At 34.0% G+C, this 7,648-nt stretch overlaps 1 long non-coding RNA gene across 1 annotated transcript; it reads right to left on the reverse strand.

Moving 5' to 3' along the window:
• Positions 1-301: 301 nt before the first annotated feature.
• On the reverse strand, positions 302-5,365 carry LOC127874280 (uncharacterized). The gene is made up of 2 exons (XR_008046770.1): positions 5,079-5,365; positions 302-1,474 (listed from the first exon to the last, which is right to left on the reverse strand). It is a non-coding gene; the product is annotated as an uncharacterized LOC127874280 (long non-coding RNA).
• Between the last annotated feature and the right edge of the window lie 2,283 nt (positions 5,366-7,648).

The following is a 7,648-nucleotide window of genomic DNA, read 5'->3' on the forward strand; positions in this document are numbered from 1 at the left end:
CCATTAAAGTAAGGAAAACAGGAAAAATTAAATACCTAACAATATACTGATACGTCTTTGGAAAAACGGACAAATTACGTAAATAACTTAAGCCCCGTTTTCCTATGCTTCTTTCGCATTTTGTAGCCTTACGCACACATTTAAATTCTCTGTAGACATTCAAATTATTATATACGTTAAAAGCAATAAAAGGTGTCCATGCTGAATTGCATTGAGCAAAAGTATACCGTAGTACCTAAGCAGAACGTATCCCCCATCGAGGGTAAACGTTGCATAGAATTAACAAACGAAAAAACGCATGTAAATTATTTGATAGTTTAATAGCATATTTAACAACATACAACATTACACAACAGTTAATAATAAATTAACGAAATACCTTTTTATTGAAGAAATGTTTCATTTCACGAGTGGCGTTTCGAGAAAACTGGACATAATGCTTGTGCGTAGTTTCATCCCAGATTAGCCTTTGCAGTCCACCAAGGCTAATCAAGGACGACCCTTTACGCCTTAATTGGTTTTTTACTAAGAAGAGACTTTATTTAAACGAAAAATGTCATATAAGCGAAAAGTGTCGTCCCTGGTTAGCCTGTATGAACTGCACAGGCTAATCTGGAATGACAATTTACGCAAAAACATTATGTCCAATTTTCTCAGAACGAGATTCATATAATGAAAGAACAACATTTCTGTAACATTTTTGTGTTAAACAGGTGACCAACGTGGATACTTTGCAAGATCTGTACAGATTAAAACAAAATAAATACGGTCAAGTCTAATACATATAGTTTATTCATATTAATTACTTCTTGCAGCTGCAGACTACAGAAAGAGTTCACAGCAAGTCTCCTACAAAGTTCCATTATCACAGAAACCCTGTCAAATAACAATGGCAGATCTGTCCAAATGACATGACTACGAGTTACTGGTTTTCTATGCACGAACAAATTGCATTTGAAGTCAGAGTGCACCTCTATGGACAGTTTTACGGAGGCAGCATCACCGTGCGAGTACATCTGCATCAATGTCAATTTGCTTCTGTCTTTACGAACCATGAAATCCTGACTGATATTTTCCTGAACTTCAGTCTGTAGTTTTAAAAAGTCAACACAATCAACCTCCACCTCCTCAATGTCACATTCCTGATGATTTAGTGTCGTTCTCCCATTTGCATTCTGTTCAAAGTCTTCCAAAAATCCACAATTCAAAATGTCCGTCTCATCTTCCAGGTTCATTATGTCTGGACCATTATCAATGAATCCTGTATTCAGCAACCCTGAATCATCATCTAAACGAACACAGTATTCCCCTCATCACAGGTTTGGACATAAACATTACTACATGTTGGACTGTTGCCAGAACATGAATCATTTGACAATCCCGATAGAGCAGGGTTTTTTTCTTCGATAGAGCAGGTATTTTCCATAGGTACTTCTGTGTACAAAAGCCCTTACTGCGTTTCTTCCACAGCATCCTGCAAAAAATAAATGTTCATATAAATGTACATATTATATGTGCAGATATGGTTTCATCAACATAAAGTATGCGTGAGAGAAATTGAAGTATGAACATGTAATAATAATCGTCCACATACTAATCGTAATAATAACATTAGTATCCTCTTAAACAAAAATGAGAACAGAACTTATTCATTTATTCACAATAAACAGTTTTGTTTTTCATGTTTAGCAGAAGCATAAGAAGAAATATTTATAAATAGTAGAAGAAGTAGTAGTTGTAGCAGCAAAGCAGCAGTAGCAGAAGAAACATATTTGCAGTAATAATTGTAGAAGAAATTCTGACGATTCATGATTTTTAGCAAAGGTTACTTATTAAATACTTAATGGTTAGGCCTGCGCTTTTAAATTATTGATGAATAAGCAATTGACGCAACTTACTATTGACCAAGGTTAAAACAATATAACACAGATTTCAATAAACCATAACGGTGTTTCGCAAAGACATATCGCTCCGATTCGCTCGTACCATATAACAAAGCGTTGCTTTTAATAAAGAGGAAATTGTATCATAAAATGCAATCTACGAGGATCAACCACTACATATAATTTAAAATCAACATTGTTATAAAGTGTAAACATTTCAAAGGCCGATCTTTTATCCTGGTCCGAAACTTATGTTTTATAGTTCATTTACATGTAATATCTGTTTGATCGGAAATTATACCCACTGGATGAACCGTCTGCTGAATCGACATTTAAAATTACGCATGCATTGTTATTCACTTAGCACCATAAAACTTTAGTATTGGTATTGTTAACAATACTTTTAAAGAGACATTTTATTTTCTTATTTGACTAAATTCGTTTTAATCGCTGATTGCCAATGTAAGAAAACCTTCAATAGGCGTATTTGATTGGAAAGGTTTTATTACAACCTTTGTGAAGATCAGAGTTCACTGAACCAGCGAGACCATCTTTCTTATTGTGTCCTGTTAAATCCACTTTTTACCTCCATATCGAATGTTGTTACATGCATATGCTGACGTTTGTTTTATTTATCTGATTATGCATTAGACACGATGTGTTTTTTTCCGGTTCAATGATCAAAGCCAAATGATTTTTTTTAATTTAGTTATTTGTTTACTTTAAAAAGAGTGTAAAAGTGCACATTTATTCAAAATATACTCGCAAAATTCTCAAGACGATTTTATTGAAATAAGTCCTTCAGTCCTTAATAAGCAAAACATATTGAAGTAAAACAAACATTTTACAAGCTCAAAACAATCTTATTATGACAATATCAGAGAAACCTCTGGGAAAAATGAGATTAATGCGTGTGCGTTAAGTGTGGTCCTTTATAATCCAAATATTAATTTAAAGCGAAAATGGTCACCCCTAATTGGCCTGTCGGACTGACCATTCTTATCTGGGATGACACTACACGCATGCATGTCCGAAACATTTAAGTATATGTAATACAAGAAGAGATATCCAAGTGTTCACTAAATTAAGTGCTATGAGTTAAGTCTACCAATGTAGCAATATGAAAATGAAACAAAAAAAGGCTACAATTAACCAAATCTATCCACAAATAGCAAAGTTATTCAAAAAGGCGTCCAAGCTATTTTTGAAGTCTTCCCTTCTCAATGTGTAAATGTATGAAACATGTAAGTGTATGTCTTACACAAAGAGATATTCAAGTGTGTACTAAATATAGTGCTATGAGTTTAGTCTTCCACTGTAGCAATATGAAAATGAAACAAAATAAGTCTACATTTAACCAAATCTATCCACAAATAGCAAAGCTATACAAAAAGGTGTCCAAGCTAATTTTGAAGTCTTCCCTTCTCAATGTGTACATGTCCGAAACATTTAAGTATATGTCTTTCAAGAAGAGATATTCAAGTGTGTACTAAATATAGTGCTAAGAGTTTAGTCTACCAATGTAGCAATATGAAAATGAAACAAAATAAGTCCAAAATAAAACAAATCTATCCACAAATAGCAGAGTTATACAAAAAGGCGTCCATGCTATTTTTGAAATCTTCCCTTCTTAATGTTTCAATGTCCGAAACATATAAGTATATGTCTTAAAAGAAGAGATATTCAAGTCTGTACTAAATATAGTGCTATGAGTTTAGTCTACCAATGTAGCAATATGAAAATGTAACAAAATAAGTCTACAATTAACCAAATCTATCCACAAATAGCAAAGCTATACAAAAAGGCGTCCAAGCTAATTTTGAAGTCTTCCCTTCTCAATGTGTACATGTCCGAAACATTTAAGTATATGTCTTTCAAGAAGAGATATTCAAGTGTGTACTAAATATAGTGCTAAGAGTTCAGTCTACCAATGTAGCAATATGAAAATGAAACAAAATAAGTCCAAAATGAAACAAATCTATCCACAAATAGCAGAGTTATACAAAAAGGTGTCCATGCTTTTTTTGAAATCTTCCTTTCTCAATGTTTCAATGTCCGAAACATTTAAGTATATGTCTTTCAAGAAGAGATATTCAAGTGTGTACTTAATATAGTGCTATGAGTTTAGTCTACCAATGTAGCAATATGAAAATGAAACAAAATAAGTATACAATTAACCAAATCTATCCACAAATAGCAAAGCTATACAAAAAGGCGTCCAAGCTAATTTTGAAGTCTTCCCTTCTCAATGTGTACATGTCCGAAACATTTAAGTATATGTCTTTCAAGAAGAGATATTCAAGTGTGTACTAAATATAGTGCTAAGAGTTCAGTCTACCAATGTAGCAATATGAAAATGAAACAAAATAAGTCCAAAATGAAACAAATCTATCCACAAATAGCAAAGTTATACAAAAAGGCGTCCAAGCTATTTTTGAAGTCTTCCCGTCTCAATGTTTCAATGTCCGAAACATTTAAGTATATGTCTTACAAGAAGAGATATTCAAGTGTGTACTAAATATAGTGCTATGAGTTTAGTCTACCAATGTAGCAATATGAACATGAAACGAAATAAGTCCAAAATGAACCAAATCTATCCATAAACAGCAAAGTTATACAAAAAGGCGGCAAATATATTTCTGAGGTATTTGCATGCAAAACTGCAACTACAAAAAAACTTTCAGAACATTAACTTAAATTTCAAGTATATGTTTTACAACAAAAAATAAATCATTCTCAATATAAATAAATCTATGCTTGAAATTACTGTCTGTTATCCAAAAAATAACTGAATATTGCAATTTGTTTAATTTCTATTTACACTCAACAGATATGTACTGTGTGTGTGTTTTTTTTTTTATATTAAATACTCTTTCACAAAAAGTTGAAAAACGAACATTATATAAATTTATAACAAAGGCTTTTTATGGCGAAGACATTAAGTTAAATACATTCAAGACATTATTTAGTTTTCAGTTGTTTTAAGCTTACTCGTAAATGACTATGGAAACTAGTCGAAAGAAGCTGATTTGCGAAACCTTCCCCCACCCGCTTGCCACTACGTTGTATTTCAATATAGCGATATAATAACCAAATTATCTGCACAGTTACATCGTAATTAGATTAATTATTGACGTTTACACTTATTGATACAATACAGCGATGGGTGGTTAATTGATATTCGATAATACTAACCTTAAAGTCAATAAAGACAGGTGTGAAAACGATAACGATGATGGCAATTGTTTACACGACTCGGCTTCTAAATGGCGTCGTCTGCTCGATTGATGTCACGTGATCTAGATCTCGATTCCGCCGCTCGAATTTCCGATAATTTCTATTGGTCTGATGGATGTTACCAATCTTTGTATATTGATAGGTCTTTGATATAATCCGGCAAGTAATTGTTCTGGAAGAAAGACTTGCATCATAACTCTGTGATTGCATTGATTTGAATGACGACGTTTTTTAAATCAACAAAAACTGATCAACACCAAGGCAGTACATATTTTTCTTAAGTTATGGGGAGGTATAAAACCCGGAACTATCCGGAAATCTTTATGGTAAAACCCGGATCCGATATAAATGGTTATAACTTCATTATTATTCGTCCGATATTAATTATAATGGTACCGTTGTAAAGAAGATCCTCTACAGATTCTAACCATATCAAAATATTTTATGGCAGGGTCGTAGTCGGCCTGTAAATCGCGGACAAAGTCGGCCTGTTTTAACGTTTTTTTTTACACACGCAAATGCCGAAAAGAAAACCCGGATCCGATATAAATGGTTATAACTTCATTATTATTCGTCCGATATTAATTATAATGGTACCGTTGTAAAGAAGATCCTCTACAGATTCTAACCATATCAAAATATTTTATGGCAGGGTCGTAGTCGGCCTGTAAATCGCGGACAAAGTCGGCCTGTTTTAACGTTTTTTTTTACACACGCAAATGCCGAAAAGAAAACCCGGATCCGATATAAATGGTTATAACTTCATTATTATTCGTCCGATATTAATTATAATGGTACCGTTGTAAAGAAGATCCTCTACAGATTCTAACCATATCAAAATATTTTATGGCAGGGTCGTAGTCGGCCTGTAAATCGCGGACAAAGTCGGCCTGTTTTAACGTTTTTTTTTACACACGCAAATGCCGAAAAGAAAACCCGGATCCGATATAAATGGTTATAACTTCATTATTATTCGTCCGATATTAATTATAATGGTACCGTTGTAAAGAAGATCCTCTACAGATTCTAACCATATCAAAATATTTTATGGCAGGGTCGTAGTCGGCCTGTAAATCGCGGACAAAGTCGGCCTGTTTTAACGTTTTTTTTTACACACGCAAATGCCGAAAAGAAAACCCGGAACCGATATAAATGGTTATAACTTCATTATTATTCGTCCGATATTAATTATAATGGTACCGTTGTAAAGAAGATCCTCTACAAATTCTAACCATATCAAAATATTTTATGGCAGGGTCGTAGTCGGCCTGTAAATCGCGGACAAAGTCGGCCTGTTTTAACGTTTTTTTTTACACACGCAAATGCCGAGAAGAAAACCCGGAACCGATATAAATGGTTATGACTTCATTATTATTCGTCCGATATTAATTATAATGGTACCGTTGTAAAGAAGATCCTCTACAGATTCTAACCATATCAAAATATTGTATGGCAGGGTCGTAGTCGGCCTGTAAATCGCGGACAAAGTCGGCCTGTTTTAACGGTTTTTTTTACACACGCAAATGCCGAGAAGAAAACCCGGAACCGATATAAATGGTTATAAATGCATTATTATTCGTCCGATATTAATTATAATGGTACCGTTGTAAAGAAGATCCTCTACAGATTCTAACCATATCAAAATATTGTATGGCAGGGTCGTAGTCGGCCTGTAAATCGCGGACAAAGTCGGCCTGTTTTAACGGTTTTTTTACACACGCAAATGCCGTAAAGAAAACCCGGAACCGATATAAATGGTTATAAATGCATTATTATTCGTCCGATATTAATTATAATGGTACCGTTGTAAAGAAGATCCTCTACATTTTCTAACCATATGAAAATATTTTATGGCAGGATCGTAGTCGGCCTGTAAATCGCGGACAAAGTCGGCCTGTTTTAACGTTTTTTTTTACACACGCAAATGCCGAAAAGAAAACCCGGAACCGATATAAATGGTTATAAATGCATTATTATTCGTCCGATATTAATTATAATGGTACCGTTGTAAAGAAGATCCTCTACAGATTCTAACCATATCAAAATATTTTATGGCAGGGTCGTAGTCGGCCTGTAAATCGCGGACAAAGTCGGCCTGTTTTAACGTTTTTTTTTACACACGCAAATGCCGAAAAGAAAACCCGGAACCGATATAAATGGTTATAACTTCATTATTATTCGTCCGATATTAATTATAATGGTACCGTTGTAAAGAAGATCCTCTACAAATTCTAACCATATCAAAATATTTTATGGCAGGGTCGTAGTCGGCCTGTAAATCGCGGACAAAGTCGGCCTGTTTTAACGTTTTTTTTTACACACGCAAATGCCGAGAAGAAAACCCGGAACCGATATAAATGGTTATGACTTCATTATTATTCGTCCGATATTAATTATAATGGTACCGTTGTAAAGAAGATCCTCTACAGATTCTAACCATATCAAAATATTGTATGGCAGGGTCGTAGTCGGCCTGTAAATCGCGGACAAAGTCGGCCTGTTTTAACGGTTTTTTTTACACACGCAAA

Source organism: Dreissena polymorpha, chromosome 3 (assembly GCF_020536995.1).
Source record: "Dreissena polymorpha isolate Duluth1 chromosome 3, UMN_Dpol_1.0, whole genome shotgun sequence".
In the NCBI taxonomy this organism is placed as follows: Eukaryota; Metazoa; Mollusca; class Bivalvia; order Myida; family Dreissenidae; genus Dreissena; species Dreissena polymorpha.